Source organism: Amphiprion ocellaris, chromosome 16 (assembly GCF_022539595.1).
Source record: "Amphiprion ocellaris isolate individual 3 ecotype Okinawa chromosome 16, ASM2253959v1, whole genome shotgun sequence".
Lineage (NCBI taxonomy): Eukaryota > Metazoa > Chordata > Actinopteri > Pomacentridae > Amphiprion > Amphiprion ocellaris.
In genome coordinates, this window is record NC_072781.1 from 1,899,304 (window position 1) to 1,919,298 (window position 19,995).

Genomic DNA, 19,995 nt, shown 5'->3' on the forward strand with positions numbered 1-19,995 from the left:
TTTTTTTTAAATCTGGTGTTAACAAACGTGTCGGGCAGAAAACATCTACAATCCAGTGGGCCTGAGGTGGGATCACTCAAAGCGTCTTCGCTCTTCAGTGGAGTCCCTGAGCTCACACCTTATTGTAGAATTCATGGTGAAGAAAAGCCAAATGCACCAATTTTCCGACTGAACTAATGCAGAAAGGAAAGAAGCTCCATATTTACATCCACATTTATTGATTCTGTGATTTAATTGGACAAACTTTGCGAGGTCAAGCAACACGCCGAGGCAAATTATTCAAATTTTTTAGTTTCTGATTCTTTTGTTCAGACATTATGTGAATGGATAGATGTTATTTACCTTGATTCTAATTTTTTTTACCACAGAGGTGAGGTGAAAGTGTGAAATCTTTGGCAAAGTTTGGCAATGTTTTCGCTCCTCTCTCCTGTGATTCAGCAGGTAGACTGCCTGAGGCTGCCCTGAAGAAAAGACAAAACTCCTCAGTCTTCTAAGATTTCAAGCAAACAGAATATGAACAGCATTCTATGACGAGGTCAAGCAAAGTTAAAGAAATGCAGACTGTTTGTCATTAAGGTTTTGCAGTGCACAAAGGGAATCCTGGTTATACTCTCCTACTAAAGAAGCAGCGTGTCAGGCACTACTCTCATCTCAAGTGGCCAAAATCAATTAAGAAAGGAAAGGAAACATTTGGAGTTGTGGTTATTCATTGGTTACTATGCTCTGATTTAACTGGTCCAGATCACTTGAAGTCAAATTGTCCTGAATGTGGAACCTAGAATTAGTTTGACACCTCTAATCTACCAGGAAAGCAGCCTCATGTTTTACACGGAAACATGGCTGAAAGACTGTATTACCACATCACTTATTAAGGATCAATAAAGTGTATATTCTGTTCTAAAAATCATGTCTTGCAGTTCTGCTTTAACCCTTACTTCCCCTCTTAGCTGCTGTAAGTGTAGCCGGATGTTTTGTGAGTAAATCTTTTTCCGCTTTGAACAAACTCCTACAGATACACAAGCAGCTAACAGAATTAATTCTGATGCCGGGTGATAATTTCTAGCTGGTGATTTCCCCTCTGTGACGACGCTCTTCCATGAGCAACCCTCTGCCGGACGACTTCCAGCGAAGGATTCATGACAGCAGCTGCTCCGAGGCTTCATCACACACATACCGAACGTAAACCTAGAGGTCTAAAGGGATGCACAGGGGCGGGACTGCAAACATGTACACAAACACACAGCGTAAAAGAGCTGTTCTATTTGTATAAACGAATCAGCTTTCTCTCCTCAAGGAATCCTGTTCAAGATTTAAACAACTGTTGAATTATAAAAAAGACACGAGTAAACACAGAGTGCATGAATAAACCTCATAAACACACAGATTCCTGCTAACACACTTCAGATTCAATTAAATCATTTAATGTCCATCTGAGTCGACACTTTTGCTTGACTTACGGACCAAAAAAAATGCTGCTAGAAACAAAAAAAGGACTGAATGAGAAATTCATTAAGCAGCTCCTCACACTCATCCATCAACACGTTAATAGTTCATCAACACAAACAATCAGAAGGACAAAGAACATAAAAATCGATACCGTCCTCTATATCATGACAAACAGCTTCTAAGTTTCCCCCTAATGTCATGATGAAAGTCAGGAGGCAGATCGTTAACAAAACAGAAATTAATCAGGAATCTGCTCAGTTCAGTTCATCATTCATCAGACTTTAGATTGTGAACACTTTTGTTGATCATATTCTGGTGATAATTGAGGTAATGATGCATTCCAACAGTTTTAAATTAATAATGATCAATTCAGGAGAAGTACTTATAATGGACTTCAGTGTTTAATCATCCTTTAATAGAGTGTAATCTAATTTGGAATCCAATTACCATGCATTCTCTGTAATGGAATTATTGCTTTAATAGATTTTCATCTTGTTTTGTTTGTTTTCTGCGGACTACATCCTTGCTTGTGTTGGATCTGCTCTCAGATGTACGCCTCTTTAGATAAAAGCGTGCAAATAAACATGCAAAACCGCTTGTCTCGAGTTTGAAATCAGAGAAAGCACAAATGTAGAAACTAAGCTTCTTATTTATACGAATAAACAGACTGATTTTGGTTCCTTCTTCTCGCCCAGGTCTATAAAAATAAATATGGGATAAAACCAGAAAACGCTGAGCCATGTGCAGCAAAACAGGAGGTCCACATCATTGCTTTCCATCAGAACTTTGGGAAAATGATGGATGGTGGAACCACAGTTCATATTTTCTTCATCCGTCTCTGCCACCGCTGATAACATTTCGATAAAACCTGGGGTAAGATATTTAAAAATGTGCTCTGCGGTGGGTCTATTTTTGGTTTTCTGCTGTCACGATCTATTTCATAATTCCTCCCTCTCCTGCCTCCCCATCCTATGGAGGATTTTCCCTCCTGGATGTATTTATAGGCCGTCCTGGGCTCCTGTCAGAGTCGGACTCTGGATGTCACAGTCATGGTGGGCATGATCGAGTTACACGTACATACATGTGGACTGACATGTTTTTGGAATGAGCCTTCCAGCTGAACTAGCCGTCCGATGCAACCGACCAGAGAGCTCGTTTGTTCCTATATGCGACCCACATAGGAACACAATGGCACCGATGGATGGTGCTTCCGTAAAGGTTTAGTTAGTTTTATGAACAAAAACTATTTTCAGGATAATTATTTTACTGCAGTTTGGGTTGCTTTAATAAGACAGTGGACCTCTATTGACATGGTTACAATAATAAACAATTGCTCATGGTTAAAATGACCAATGCCGATTATTGGGTTAGACACCGGAAACGAATCCCGTGAGTTTTTCTTGACCCATCCATCCACCCCTAGCTCCTCCCTATGCAGAATTTGTGGCTCTGACTACATTACCCAGCATCCTCCTTCGTTTCATCATAGTTTGTCAGCTGAACATAAACATAAAGGTTGACTAACAAAGAAAAATGTAGCTGTTGGAAGTAATAAGCTTCTTGCAAAAAAGACTAATGATTATAGGGTTTGAAACCGGAAACAAATCCTGTATTCACGCCCAACTATTTGTCGACCCGTCCATCCACCCGGAGCTCCTCCTTATGCAGAGTTTGTGGATCTGACTACATTACCCAGCTTCTTTTTTGTCAGTTAAACATAAATATAATGGCTCCTTGATAACAACAACACAGAAAAAACGGAAACGAATCCCATGTCTGAAAACTGACCCATCCATCCATCCATCCATCCATCCATCCATGCATCCATCCATCCGGAGCTCCTCCCTATGCAGAATTTATGACTCCAATTACATTACCCAGCTTCCTCTTTTGCTCCTGCATAATTTGTCAGCTAAACATAAACATAAAGGTTCCTTAAAAAAAAAAAAAAATTTTGTCTTTTTAGGCAAATACGGTAAAAACAACAATAAACAAATCTTGAAATTCATTAAGGTTAGTGAACCTCCGTTGTCGTTATTACAATAATAAGCACGACTGACAGTTGAAATAAACAACGCTGACTATCTGCAATCGGCAACGAATCCCGCATGTTCAAGTCTGACCTTTTCTCGACCCGTCCATCCACCCAGTGCTCCTCCCTATGCAGAACTTGTGGCTCTGACTACATTACCCAGCTTCCTCCTTTGCTCAAGCATAATTTATTAGCTGAACATAAACATAAAGGTTGATTAACAAAGAAAAGCACAACTATAGGAGGTATTACTAGCTGTTGGCTGAAATAAAAAATACAGAAGGACAATCTTGGCCAAGTTTACATCTGTGATTTCCAAATTTTCTCCAAAGTTTCCTCCAAATAAAAACCTTTAAAAAACATCAGTAATAAATGAATAAACACGTGGAAAGTCCATATGGCTACACCCTATTAAAAGTCCTTCTCTTAAAGATATAAACATGACAATAACTCATCTATTCATGGAAGGTAATAATCATGCTAACCTACATGTGAGTGCTATATGCAGGTATATTGCTTTATGTGCGCGTGTTTTATGTGTTCTCTAAGGTGCTGACATTTCTGACTTGACTGTGCATATATTCAGCAGGAGGTCTAGAAGTGGATTCAGCAGCTACACACACTAATTAGGTCTGCAACAAACACAACACAACATGCATCTGCAGTCACACGCAGCAACAGGTTCTCAATTCAAACATGAATACAATGGAAACACACATACACTGTATGTGCACGTAACAAATAAATGAGATGAAGAACTGGCTGCTCTTTGTTCTGGTTCAGACGTGACTAAATGGCATCAGTCAAAGGTCACAGCTGAGCTCCGACGTCGCTCGTTCACGTCTGAAACATCCATAAACATCTCTAATCCTGCTGGGATTAGGACGGGCTCAGTGAGGCCGGACAGAGACATCGTCCTCCGCCATGTGAGACTGGATCCTTCACTTCTTCCCTCTCATCACCCACCATCCATCTCCCCACTTCCCTTCGTCGCTGGCGTCCTTCGGTGCACAAAGTCAGGGCCAAAGATGGAAACGCAAAATGTTCCGACAATATTTTATGTCAGCTTCAGGTTTGGTTTGGTTTTGGACTCAATGAGCAAATCTATCAAATCTCCAGTACTGCAAAACCACATTCCTACATAACTAAACTGCATTTTCAGTCATGTTTTGGGAGAAATAGATGTCCTGCTGAATTATGAGTCTAATCAAACTATCTTTGCCATTTATTGTTTTGCTTTTCTGTTGCTCCTTTCGAGCCGACCAACCATGTATCGTACCATGAGGTGTAACTTATCGCCCTTCTAACACAGAAAATGCAGGAAAAGCTTCATACATTTTGTGAAATGATCATATTTTAACTCAGATTGTGGTAGTTTTTCTAAAACTAAAAGTAAATAACTTTCTGTTTGAGGTTTCTAACATTTAAAAATGTCTAACAAAGCATGGTATTTTCCTAAACTTCACAAAAAAATGCAAGTAAAAACTGGGAGAAAATGAAACTTAACCCTGAGACTGATGGTCTTCTAGGTAAAGGTCCGTTCTCTGGTTCATGCCTCCATCCTGTCCTACTGTGGATTTTGTTTACTGTAAATTAAAAAGACACTGCATTCTACTCAGAATGTTAGTGCGAATGCAGTTTAGTTGTATAGGAATGTATTTTTGTGGAGCATTATTCTTGTAATATGGACGGACTAAGGGTTAACATCAGGTGAAGTGAGTGATCAAAAAATTCCAACAATGTTCATGTGCTTGGAGTGTGTCCTAGTCATGCATGTACAGAATGCACGAGTAGTAACTGTCACGAGTCAGGATAGCATGTGACAATGATGCTATTGTTAGCAGGACCTGCGCTATACAGGTTGTTGTAGCTGCATGTTCATGTTGTGATTGAAACAAACTGGAGTAGAGAGGAAAACATCCCATTCTGTGTCAGTCAGCAGCACAGGGAAATTAATGTGAGTTTCTGCAGGGCTGGTTGGTTAGCGAACTAAATGCTAATGCATTAGCAAGCTGAGAACATGCTAATGCTAGTCACAATAGCTAGGGAGCTACTGTCTATCCCATTTCGTTCAGCGAATCATATTAAATAAACATACTGGAGCTACTTTGATTTCCAACTGTTGCTTAGTCTGTTACAGGTTATTTAAAAAATGTATTTTCAAAATGATAACTGTCTTGGCACTGTGAGAGGACATGTTGTGAATTGATGCTACATAATTTAATGAAATTGAACTGCATCAGTTTTACATTACAGCTAAGAAGCTACTTCAGCTTCTTCTGACTTTCCGTACCGCAAAGGTCAGCACCATCAGCCGCTGATCAAAAATATTAATCTGTCTCAAAGTTCACTAGAGATGAATCTGGTGCAAAACTTTGCACTGCTGTACTTTAGTGTGATTGCTGTGATTCAACATTAACTGTCCGTCAGAATGCAAGTCTCCAAATTACGCTCCAGTTTTTCATCAGCTTTCTTTGGCTCCATTCATGATTTCTACACAGCATTAGAGCGCTAACATACAGCTAACGTTCAGAGTTTTATAACCTTGCTCTGCATTAGCTTAAATCCCAGCATCTGAAGGACAGTTTGACTCAAACTTCTTTATGAGTTTTTTCACTGAACCCGTTTTGGGTTCATGAAAATGTGCAAAGTCCAGAAACAAACTCTTAGATATCACAGTGAAACCATGAGGATAGATTAGAACCTGTCTTAATGTTGGGCATCACTGACCTGATGTCTGTTTCTTTGGAGATATGAACCTCCTCCACCCTTCACTGAGGTTTCTCTAGTCAGTGTTCATGTCTATGTGATGCCAAATGACAGATGATGTCCCTTGGATGGCCAATAAAGGATCAGCTCTCCTCTTCCCTCTGCTATCACAGCCTCACAGATCCTGTCTGAGGAAGCTTTAAGTTCGGTTGGGTGGTGAGGAAACATGATGTTGATGTCACACGTATGCAAGTTTCTTGCATTTTTAGCAGTGTTACCAACACTGTAGCTGTAGGCAACATGAGCCAGTCCAACACTTTGGAATATTAGCAGATTAATCAGCCAGTTCTGAGAGTGTCGGTGGTGCACGAAGATGCATTTTAATGAATACGTAAGAAAAAACAACAGTTTTTACAGTGGAAGGTCTGTTGTTACGGCCGCTGGTGGCTGTGTGTTTGGAAGTGGGATTGATTACAGCTGACCGAAGATGAGCTCCAGAGCCCCCCTGACACTCATGAGGAGTGACTAGCCTGGAGCTCCAGACCTCCTCCCAGCCCTAGTCCTCCACACCTCGAATTGATCCGCCACCACAACTCCTCCTCCCAGAAGACCCCAGCAATCACCACGCATGAGTAAATCTGCAACCAAAATTCAGTCTTGGCGACTGGTTTGATGTAACCAGTTCGTCCTAATGCCTCTTTGTGACTTGTTTGTATTCCTGTATGATCCGTTGGTTCTGTATCCACTGAGGAGTGACTACGAACATTTAGAGCTTCTGTTGGCGGATGCTGATTCGGTGAGGAGCCTCCAGTCTTAGTGGAGACTGTGGCTCCTGTTAGCAGTCTGCTAACTTTGGTCGTTGTATATTGTGTAGTAAATGTGTGTGGTTAGAGGCACCAGATTTGTTTCGTTAGTTCTGTGCACGGTTTGTATTGGTTTCTGTTACTTGTGATGGGTGCTGCTACTGTGTTTTGGTTTGGCTAAAGAGTTCGGTAGCTTTTTTACAAACTCCGTTGGCTTTTGTTTGGTTTTATTTGGTTCTTTGATTTGGCAGCACCCACCACTCGTTTCTTTGTTTGATCACTGTTCTGTTAAATTTGCTACTGAACCAATAACATCTGGTTATTTGTTACATCCTGCTGACCCTAGAAGTTGGATTGGAACGCTGTAGTTTCCAAAAACAGACAAGGTGCATCAGGTCAGGAGAGAACCAAGACAAAGCTTGTTGTTTTCTTTGCCTCCCAAGGCTGGACTGTCGAGGCAGAGTTCTGCTATAATGTACTGAGATGCAAACAACCCAAACTGTGCTGTGATAGCATGTGGCTGCTCTAATACGCTGTGCACCAGGTCAAGGCATTATGCATGGGTTTTTTAGCCACAACAACACAATCATCACTGTCCACCTGCCCTATTCTCTAGATCTGACTCCCTGTGACGACTTCTTCCTCCCTGAAGTGAATTTCAAGGTTATGTTGGAAGACTCAGCTGGTGGTGCCTGACATGTTCACATCATGGAACTTCTAGGGAGCTTTATGAGTGTTTCAGAAGCACTGGGAGCACCGTGAGACTACTTTAATGTTTTTGATTTTTAAAGGCACAAGATCAGAACCCCTCATACGCTGTGGACTTCGGTGATCTGGTGCAACAATGAGTTTAATAGTGGTGTTTTTTCATGGAAATTTATTGCCCATTCCTGCCATGAAAGCTGGTACAAACACTCACTCTCCTCTCAGCATGTTAACAGACAAAGCTGAGGTGAAAAATATGCTAAGCTTTATATTTCTTAGAGTGAACATTGTGAGTGCTTCTAAAAACAGTGGTCACTCTTATTAGATTCCTCTATTCTTTGTCAAACATCAATAAACACACTGTCCAGGAACAACTGATGTGTTTCCACCTTTCATTATTGCTCCTTTAGTTCGCTTACTTTGTTTTTAGTTGTTTTAACTTTTGAATATTGCTTTTTGTCATCATTGAGTCCAATTTTTGTCTGTGTGTGACAGCCCACCAGCGTATAAATACACACAAACACACAGCAGGAGAGAATTCGTATCCCAACATAATCAAAGGATCATCACGTCCACGCCCACTTTTAGCACCCCGTTAGTATAATCTCAGCGTTTCCTGTCATCCCGATAAACAACACTACAATGCTCACAATTCTGAGCTCCTGTAAAACTCAGCGAGAATCAGACAGACACGCTGGTTAGTTTGAAGAGCTGTAAAGCTCCAGTAAAAGAGATTTACAAGCCTCTGAGAATTTTTACGCACTTCAGCCCAGATTTTGTTTCCACCGTTAAAAGCAGACGAGAAGAAAAGCGAGGAGTGGGGAAGAGACAGAACTAAAACATGACTTGGACAAAAGCGATGGGAAGCACTGAGTGAATCTGGACGAGCGAGCAGGGTGGAATGACGCACAGGTGCACGTATGCCAACGCCGTGGCATTCTGTGAATGCACACACGCTGCCACACACATGCGTCAGCCCATACAGGTGGGATGAAAAGGAAGCAAACGTGAGCTGAAAGAAAGAGGAAAAAAAATCAAATGTATGAACAGCATCAGGGCCGGTGAAAGAAATGCGAGCGGCTGTCGGCCGTCTGCTGGGAAAACACAACAGAGGAGCCAAATTACAGCGTGTTTTCACTGGATATGATGATATTTACAGGTACAGACCTCTGCACATGAATGATCGCTTGTGCATTAAACACACTCACACTTAGCCAGCGAGGGGATCGATCAATAGACAGCAGATTGGTGTAAGTGCAGATGAAAAGGGCTGCTGGAGAGATTCCCATGGAGACAGGACGACTATTTCTGGCCTCCGTATCAGTCAGCGCTCTCTCCCCAGCGACTGCAATATTAAAGGGAGGCAGGCAACCGGTGGCATGAAATATGTACAGCATCATTAGGAATGACCAACGAGTCCACAGAGAGGGGAAAGAGGGATGGGAGGACGAGATGGGATCTTCACACTCTATGTCATCCTGCGGCTCTTTGAGGTGATATTGCTCAGCTGCATTATTGTGCCTTTTGTCCGTTTGTAATAAAGTCATTTTTTCGGCGCAGGAAAGGAGAAATCTGTTGCACTTCTGGCCACACCCCAGACGCTGATGTCAACACATTAGAAGCTCATGTAAAACACATCTTCAATCGGAGTCCAGCCAGAAGAGAAATATGTACGAAAGCATCGCTCTACAATCAGCGGGTTTTTTTGCGGTGATGTGATTAGTACAATTGGAACACTGCACAGTGAGAATGACTGCATTAGACAGAACAGCTGTTTAAATTCACGGTTTACCATAATGACATGTTGTGTGACGGTTTCTTCCTGACAAAATCAATGTCTTTTTAGGAAAAAAGCACCTAAAATGCCCATATTTTATTGTGTAGGCCAATTTTTAATATGTCAATCAATCACAAATGTATTTGAAGTAGAAACTTCAAAATAAAAGCCTCCCAATGATTTGCAGGTGGAGACAGAAACAGCAAGAAATGTCCACTTTACACAGCAAAACCTGTCCTCCAGAAGGTCCAATCCAGCCTGTGGGACGACTTTGTAAAATGTAAAAATTGCAGAGAAGACATTAACTGCTGATTGTATATTTGTAAAATTATAAATATAAAATCATTTCTAAACCATGACAAGTTGTTTTGATCAGAAAGTAAAATACTAGATTGTCATTTTGTGTCTCATTTTTGTCGTTTTCTGTCTAATTTTTATCGTTTGTCCATTTTTTTGTCGCTTTCCAACTTTTTGTCTATTTTTTATCTCATGTCATTTGTCTAATTTTTGTCATGTCTAATTTTTGTAACATTTTGTCTTGTTTTTGCTGTTTTTGTCTGTTGTCGTTTGTCTCATGTTTTTGTTGTTTTGTTTCTGTTTTTTGTCGTTTTGTGCTTCCTTTTTGTCTCGCTTGTGTTTTTGTGTTCTGCTTTATTCATTGTTTTGCGTTTTTGTCTCGCTTGTGTTGTTTGTCCACTTTTTTGTTGTTTCTCACGTGTCATTTTGTGTCATCTGTGTAATTTTTTGTCTCTTTTTTGTTTTGTTTTGTGTCGTTTGTCTCATTTTTGTTATTTTGTTTCTCACTTTTGTCGTTTTGTGTCTCATTTTTGTAATATTTTGTCTTGTTTTTGTTGCTTTTTGTCTGCTTTTTGTCATTTTGATCATAAAGTAAAATATTATCATTCAGTTCCAGATGACTAAATGTTGTGTTCCTTTGTAGACACTCTGTGATCTGGAAGTTGTAATGTGGAAATGATAAACTGAGGCTGAATGTTGCTGAAATTTTATGTATTTTTCTTCAGAAATTTCAGGTTGTTCTTGGTGTTTTGTGAAAAGATAATTCCATAAATGTGAACATTTTCAGAATGTACTTTTGTTGCACTTAAACAAAGGAAAAATGTGGAGTTGTGGTTATTTCTAGGTTATTATGCTGTGGTTTCACTGGTCCGGTCCACTGGAGCTCAAACTGGGCTGAATGTGGAACCTGAACTAAGATGAGTTTAACTCTCCTGCTGTAGAGGATAGAGATCACCAGTCTATTGTGGGGTAACACAAAGAGACAGACAACCATTCACCCTCACATTTACAGCCAATTTACAATCACCAATGAACCTACCATGCATGTTTCTGGACTGTCTGAGCAAGCAACCGAAGAAAACCAAAACATGAAACCTCCACAGAGAAAGAAACCAGCTGACCAGCAGGTTTGAAAACAGAACCTTCTTCCTGTTGCAAACCAAATATCAGCAATCAAATCCAAACTACAGAAGCGTCCCTCTTCCACGGCGAACACGTCTTCCTGAGGTAGCGCTGACGATCCACTACACAGACTATCACCGTGACAGAGCGCAGGCTGCACTGACATTTGTAAAAGCACAGCCAGTCCTGGTCAGCTGTAATGTCAGGCAGATAAACTGCATATGAGGGCAGTAAATTCACCCACACAAACGCCCAGACAAGACAGAGTGGAGAGAGGCTTTAGATGTCCGCTGCATCAGCACTGAGGATAGATTAGGTTGTATTTTTAGGGCTGATTTACGGGAATATGAGTGAGATGCATTTGTTTTCAGCTATAATGTCTCACTGTTGAGTCAAAGTAACGTCAGAAAGTGTGACGTTTGTGGCTGAGCTTGAGCTTGCAGGTACCAACATCAGTTCATGAGGATTAGATTAGTGCAGGTGCTTTTAGGGCTGTAGCAAAGGTTTAATTTTTCAGTGATTTGCCAAACTGTTCGGTCTACTAACTGTTGTTTTTTTTGGGCTGGTGTGGAAGCAGTTCAACTCTAGTGTTGACCAAACAACTCGACGCCAAGTGATGGTTTCGATTTTGGCGTGACAACAGATTTCGACGAGCTGCTATTAAATCCACCTGCTGCTGATAAAACAACAATCCTCCGATCTGAAGAACTGGCGTTCCCCGTATTTATTCCAGATCTATTGTAGTCACAGTAACATTTGTTTCACCATTTTTATCAGCTGCTCAATAAAAAGTGAGCGAAACAAAACGACCACACAGGAACTTTCTTGACGTTATAACGGGACAAATCTTCTGTGTCCCAATTCTCTCTGATCATCACTGTAATATTATATTACTATATAGCTAATATTATCCAGAATCAGTTACTCTTTTATGAGTGATCTATAAAGATCAACCTGAATTCCCCAAGCAGATCCATTACGTCCTGATAAACTTACTCCCGGCTAATCCAAACATGAGCTGCAGGTATTTAATAAACCCAGAGGAAACAGTCCTAAACAACTGGAAGCAACAAACTTCAGTTCGTTAACGTCTTGTGAGAAGAAAAAGAGAAAAACTAACTTTTTAAGTATGCATGTCTTTGTATCTTAATACAATTTAAGCCCTATTCACATGGGATTAGTTTTACTTTGGGAGTAGTGGTGAGTTGTAATAATAGTGGAGGATGTCTGTGATCGTAATTCCATGTGAATGCTCCATGTATGTTTGTAAAGTGAAAATTCCACTTTACCAAACACCAAACACTGACGTCCTGCGACAATACTAGTCCCGTACAAATCTCCACATTAAAATCTCCGTCCAGATCTACCATATTAAAAGTGATCATTTTAACCTGAACAACAAGCTTTCCATAAACCTAACCCAGTGGTTTTTGTGTCTAAACCTAACGACATCCTAACAGTAGTGTTGTTACAACATAGGCTTTTAACAGGGACGTATTGGCCTACGGGTTTAGGAAAGCACAGATTATGTTGTCATGGCGACGCTGTCGGTTCATCATGTTGGACAGAGCAGGTATCTCACCGGATTCTGGGACCCGTCAGATTATGTGACACACCTCACATAAAATACCCCTCAGTCACTGAGATGCAGATTCGTACGGGACTAGTATTATAACAGGACGTCGGTGTTTGAAGAAATATGGTAGGTAATTTGCGGAGGAATTTTTATTTTACAAGTTACAGACATAGCGCATTCACACAGGATTAAGATCAGAGACATCCAATTATTACAAATCACCACTGGTCCTGAGGTAACACTAATCCCGTGTGAATAGGGCTTTACTGTAAAATCTGAACGACTATTAATAGCAGGCTACTGTAATAACTGTAGGTGTAAAATCAGTGTCTTCGTTTTTAGAGTAATGAAGGAAGCAACAACTGACATTTAATCATCATGTATCCTCCTTTAGAAATGGCTTTAAAAGGTTAGTAACATTCCTCTGAGAATCCAAAACTAAAGTTGTGAATACACGTATTAAATTTGTGCATTAGGTTTGGTTTATCCTAACCTGACGTAGTCCTAGTCTAGTACACAACAGAGCATTTTCAGATAGTATGTCTGCAGCATTTGGAAGTTTGAGTACTTTAAACATTATTTTTTTATGACTGCTGCACATCTGCTTGCAAGTCTAGTTTAAACATTTTTGTTTGATTGTTTTTTAAGTAGCTTCATATCGGCTAACAGTTATATAAGATCTGCCTACTATCAGTTAATTTACAGAATATTTTGCTGATATTTTCCATAGTTTTTGAACTTCATAGTTACTGAGTTGCTGATGTTGAATTTTATTATTTTGCCTGTAAGTAAAGACCGATTATACTTTCTAAAACTGGACAGGTAATGTGTTTTTTTGGTTCTGCAGCTATAGTCTATACAGCATGAAGAGAGAAATTAGCTATAGAGACCAAAAATTATTTTGTTTTAGGCTGCAAAAAATGTTTATTTCTGCTGGAAAGTTGGACATTTAACATGGGGGTCTATAGGGATGGACTCGCTTTTGGACTCAACCTCCAGTGACCACTCGAGGAACTGCAGTTTTTAGGCATTTATATGCTGTTTTTATTTCTCAGTTCACTAATCATATGTAAAAGGCAGATGTTCCTTATTTATTTAGTCCAGATAAATGAATCCATGTGAAAAACTGATGCAGATGCAGGTGTTTGGAAAGGAAGAAGGATGTTTGTCATGAAGGCTGCAGATGTGCACACCGCTCTCTGCATTAGCACTGCACTGCAGAAACTCAAAAAATCAACCAAAAAATCAACCAAAATCCAGCGAAATTCGCTGGATTTTGGTTGATTTTTATGTGAATGTTCTTAAAGAAAATATTAGAAGTTTTACTGATATATATGGAATCACTTTAGATATTTTTAGGATTTTTTTGGAAGATTTTTACTCAACTTTCTTGCCAAATTTGGGGGATTTTTTAAAAAATAAAACTTTCAAGGGAAACCTTTAAGGAATTACTGGAATTTTCTTTCTGAAGGTTTTGCAAATTTTCAGAAATTTGGGGAATTTTTTGCTAATTTCTTGGATTTTTTCAGACAAGGAAACAATTTTTTTTGGTTCCTGTAAATGAAGACAACAGGAGGGTTAATACATCTCAAATTAGGAGGTTACATGAAAGCAAAAAAATCTATTTTTGAGTGAAAAACTGCTCTTTTTTAGCATGCCTGACTTATTTTAAGACACCTAAGCTTGACAATCCTGGTAAAATATAGCTTAAAATAAGTTTTCCCAGCTAATTTTAAGATCTCAATATTCTAAATATCATATCTTATTTCAAGAAATCTTACCAAGCCATTTTTCACTTGTGCTATTGGCAGATTTTTTCACTTATTTCAAGGTAAAAGTTCCTTGAAATAAGTTTTTTTTTCTTGTTTTAGGAGGGGCATTTTTTCCAGTGTGGATGTTAGTAATAGGTGCAGAATTATCCAGTTCTTCAGACTGCTCTTATACGGGGGCCTAGAGGTAATTTACTTCTATGTTATTCAGCTGCTTCCCACTAATAAACACCTTCAAACCAGAATCTTCCAGCTTCAGGATCATGTCTCTGTGTGATTCCTGGTAGATGATGACTTGCTGCTGCTGCTGCAGGTAAAAATATACCCACAGAGAGAGGAGAAAACACACCGGGATCCATGCAGCTGTAATTTTAACAGCTGAGATTGGGTCATTTCAGCTGAGATTGTCTCAGCGTGTGTTTCTAACTGACTTTCCAAAATCAGCCAGGAAACCATGATTACAGATTCAGGAGGTTTAGAGCCACTTTGTAATACCTGAAAAAGTGATGTTGGTGGTTAATTGTGTGCCGGCTGCGAGGCTATGAGGCAGAACAGTGTAGCAGATGTGAAATACATAATTAACATTTAAACAATGGACTGCGAAGGTCAGGGAGAAACTCAGTGGGAGATGATGAATCTGGACTCCATTTAATGACTGGCAGGAGCTGGCTCAGACTCATATGAGCTGCCCACATAATATCCTCAGACCATACATGAGACGCCTTTCCTACACTCATCTCTGTCTTCCTAATCGTTACCCACAGCCCATACCATCTCCTTAATTAACAGATGATCCTGAACACATGAATCAAACCTTTCTGTTAACAGCAACATCCTTATTTTCACATAACAATCTGTTTTTAGATTACAAGGTTACATTAACCCTCGTGTTGTCCTGTGGGTCAAATTGACCCGTTTTAAAATCTGAAAATGTGGGAAAAAATATTTTCACAGTGAAACTTCTGATGTCCACATTTTCAACATTTTTCGGAAATTTTTGAACATTTTTTGGTGGAAAAAAGAAATGTTACAAATGTTTCTTAAGAACATTCGCATAAAAATCAACCAAAATCCAGTGAATTTCGCTGGATTTTGGTTGATTTTTTTGTGAATGTTCTTCAAGAAAATATTAGAAATTTTACTGATATATAGGGAATCACTTAAAATATTTTTAGGAATTTTTTAGAAGATTTTTACTCATTTTTAAAAAATATTTACAAGAATTTTCTTGCCAAATTTGAGGGATTTTTTAAAAATAAAACTTTGAAGGGAAACTTTTAAGGAATTATTGGAATTTTCTTCCTGAAGGTTTTGCAAATTTTCAGAAATTTTGGGATTTTTTTTACAGAATTTTTGGGTTTTTTTTCAGACAAGGAAACAATATTTTTTGATGCCGGTAAATGAGGACAACAGGAGGGTTAAAGCAAACAGCACTAGTACTATAATGTTAATGATAGTCAATTACTCATTAAGTCCACAGAATTGCTATAGTCAATTAAATGTGTATGTAACCTAGGGCTGGGCGATAAATCGATTTTATCGATTAATTCAAGTTTGTACTTAATGTCGATTTGTTTTAATGAAAATCGATTTTCTCATCAACATCCGCCACTAACGCCTTCCTGCTGGGCTCCCGTAGTTCAGAGTGCGCCCCCCTCACCCCCGCGCTTGATACACAAACAACATGGCGACGAGCGGCGCAGATCTAAAGGCGCGTGTCCACTAGATGCTATTTTCCCACACGGCAACACACCGCATCTGAAAATCACACGGACGGCGGTCACTAGCAGACCACAACATGGTCACATGACAGCACTGACCAACAGCTGGCCGCTATGTGGTCACATGACCGAGCTTTCAGCTGGACAGTCCGGCAGACAAGTCGGATAAACACAGCAGCTTGGCCTCAAACTTTCCCTTTTATTTCAAAAACGCGTCACCGAAAAGTATTTCTGAAAGCATTTGAAGCAAGAACTAATCTGTGCAGCAGCTGAATCTGTCCTTGTTTTAGGTCACTGACGCCTAGTTTAGAAGTTTGAGGACAGTTTCATGATGTGTGGAATCTCTGCGCTGCATCCAATTTGCATAAAGTAGAAGTCCAGTCTACTTTATGCAAATCAGCTGCAGCCTCTCCGGGTAAACACACCGGATCGCAGCAGGAAACGCACTGCAACCGGACCAGCATGCAACATGCGGCGCATTTCCAGCTGTGATCCGGTGTGTTTACCTGGAGAGGGCTGCAGTTCATTTGCATAAAGTAGACTGGACTCCGGCGTGAGTAGATTAGGTAGGGGGTTAAAAAAAAAAATCGGATAAATCGTGAATCAGGATTTTTTGTGAAAAAATCGGAGATTTTTTTTTGAGGCCATATCGCCCAGCCCTAATGTAACCTATAAAAAATATGCCTAACATTTGCCATTTCCAGTTTCTTCTTCTTTCTTTTTTTGCAAATGATGTAACATATTTGCTAAATGAGATTGAGCTTGTTGGGCAGAAGGTTTTTTATATATATATATATATATTCAGAATATGTTTCACTGGTTTTACAACTTGATCTAATAATGCCGATGTTCGTCAGTGTTTCGTCCTGTTCCGAGCGTTTTACTATTTTCAATGTTATTGTGTGTACATGGAAATGCTTGTTTGTACGGTGTCCTTGAGTGCCAGAAAGGCTCTTTCTAGAATTTATTATTATTATTCAGGGAGTGGATGCTAAAGTGTTACAAAGACCAAAGTTCTCCCAGCAGAACCTTGCATTGCAGCGAGACGATTGATGTTTCTCACTTCACCTGTTGGTGGTTTTAATGTTGTGGCTTGTCGGTGTGGAATCAAAGGTTAAGACAGACCCAAGCAGTAATTTATTGAGCAAACGCTTCCTCAGAAATCACAGTTCCTCCCACTCTCCCTGACTCACATGTGGAGAGATCAGAGCAGAGACATCAGATCTAAAGAGCCCAAACATCGAAGACGGAGACAGAATGTAAAGTGGTGATCTCACAGACGCCTCCTCCAGTTCTTAACCTTTTCTCAGGTATAATAAAGAAAGAGGTCACAGATCCAACCTCAGATGTGATGGGGTTTTACTGCTGCGACTTCTTTAATAAAAACAAGACATCGAGGACTTTACTGTCCTACTTCACACCTTTTCTCCAACTTCATCTGAAATGACTCCAAGTGAAAGCAATAAAAACCTACAGAAACTCCTTCTCTGTGGCTGTTTGGACCAGTTTTTCTCTTAATGGGAAGTTTAGCAGCTCACATCCATACAGAAGGAGATTTTCAAGTTGAATTCTCACTTACAAGCTATTATGTAGTCATGATTATTTCAGCTTAATAAAAACAACACAATCCAAACTATTTCTGAATCAGCTCATTTTATTATTGTTTAGCTAATTAGAAGGTGGTTGGTATTAAATTCAGACGGTTATTTAGTTGACATTTTAGTGTTTTAGTTTACGTTTAATAAAAATGTATGCAGATATAGCCCATGGAATTCAAAAGTCCCTCAATTATAGATTGACCCGGACAATTTTCGAGTCATTTTGGACAACTTTCTTGTCATTTTCAACAAATTTTATGTCAGCTTGACTCTTTTCTCGTCATTTAGGATCATCTTTGTGTCTTTGGGATCATTTTAGAGTCATTTAGAACAAATGTCATGTCATTCTGGAGTAATTTTCTGTAATTATGGATCCTTTTCAAGTAATTCTCAACAGGCTTTGAGTCATTTTGGACAATTTTCAAGTCGTTTTGGACAAATTTCAAGTCATTTTGGACAATTTTCAAGTCATTTTGGACAATTTTCAAGTCATTTTGGACAATTTTCAAGTCATTTTCAACAAGTTTTATGTCAGCTTGGATCGTTTCTCTTCATTTTGGATCATTTTTGTGTCTTTGAGATGATTTTTGAGTCATTTAGGACAAATTTCATGTCATTCTGGACTAATTTTCTGTAATTATAGATCATTTTCAAGTCATTCTGAATGGGTCAACATATAATTGCAGGACTTTTTGTAACATAGTTGACATTTTAGCGATATCCAGTCATTTTTTATTAAGAAGTGATTATTTCCATAATAAATAATTACAGAATTTGTAAAGTATGATCATAATGAACATAAAAAAACATTCATTTAGATATATCCCATGGACTTCAAAAGTCCCTCAGTTATAGACTGACCCTACAAAGTACTTATTGTAACAGGTGGAAGCAGGAAGTGTAGCCCAATAATCAGAGCATTTAGAGGGAACAAATCACCCCAGATACAAGATAAAACACACTCCTCTCTGTCTGTCCTTCACATTTAGCTGCAGAATTAGTATTCTTCAGGTTCTTTTCCATTTTCTGGTGACCTTCTGTGTTGAATGTATGAGGAGCAAAGATGAAGGTTTCCAGGTAGCAGAGTCTGAAAGCTAAAGGCTTAAAGGAGGAAATCCAGCGCTATGAGCTGAGAAACGACCAGCACAGCTCAGTGCTTTGATCCACACACAAAGACACACTTTACCATCAGACCAGTTTACACAACGCATGACACAACAGCTCGGTGCAGCAACCACCAAAACTTACAGATATGAGCACATTTTTAATCGGTATCATCACGAAGCTTCCCCAGCTAGTCATTTACAATAAGACAATGAGTTTTTGCATTAAACGTTTTCCAAAATTTTAGATTTAAACATGAAAATGGAGGCATTATATGTCTAAAAATGCAAGTATTTACACTCATTTCCAGAACAGAAATATAAACTTTGACTCCAAAATGAAACTAAATTCTGCAGCTCGCTTCATCAAAAGGGTTTTAAAGATATAAATCATAACATTATATGAATTTTTGGCATGTTTTGGGGTAAAAATGTTCGATAAATCAAGCTATGAATGATTTAGTTTAAATAGGAATAAAATGGGAAAGATTGGTGTATGTGTTTGCGGTATTCTCTATTCAGAGTATGAGGAAAAAGTACAAAAATGTGAAATCTTGAAACCTACAGAGGCAAATGCACAAAATGCAATAAATTAATCCTGCAAATGTGTATTTTTGATGCTTTCTTTGCATTAATCTGAAAGAAGAAGTGTTGTGGAAGTAGAGTATCAACTTAAACAAGTAGTTTAATAGTCCTTTAAAGCCACTGACCAGTACATATACATCCCTGCTGATGAAAGCAAGTGCCGTCGCTCAGTTGCTCTTCCTGTCCAAACTACCAACAAAGAGATCATTTTCTGAAGCGCCTGAGACCAAATTCAAAGGCCTCGTTGTGTGAAAACGGTCTCTAAAGTTCATCTGAAGCTCGTGCGCGGAGTCAAAAACATTTAACCACAAAACTCTCTTTCTCTTGTCCTTCTCTTTCTGTTCCTCGGCTGCAGCTCAGCAGGGAAACGCAGGAAAACAAAGAGCGCTGTTAATTTGTCCCACCGCTTAGAATGATATTATTTTATACAGGGATCTTTTCAATTCATAATCTCCTCAAAAACCTCGCACAAACAGAGTAGAACGAGCAAGAAGATGCTGTTTATCCCACCTGCACAGACTGATTAAGCTGCTATTTTCACAATAAATGTCAGAGCTACTTTGTGATCTGAAAGCTTAAAATGCTCGTATGCAAATGCGGGTAAATTATCTGCTCTTTGTTCGTTTCCTTCTTGAAGACTCTGAACAGTGAGTTCAAGTTTTAATTTTAGTTATGAGCACTCTTTATAACCATTTGCGGTTAAATTTAGTGCTGTAAGAGCCCGGCTAATGAATGGCTTTCTTCACATATGG

General features: G+C 39.2%; 1 protein-coding gene across 9 annotated transcripts in view; it reads right to left on the reverse strand.

Moving 5' to 3' along the window:
• kcnq5a (potassium voltage-gated channel, KQT-like subfamily, member 5a) overlaps positions 1 to 19,995 on the reverse strand; it is a 159,033-nt gene that overhangs the window by 93,900 nt on the left and 45,138 nt on the right. The window lies entirely within an intron of this gene.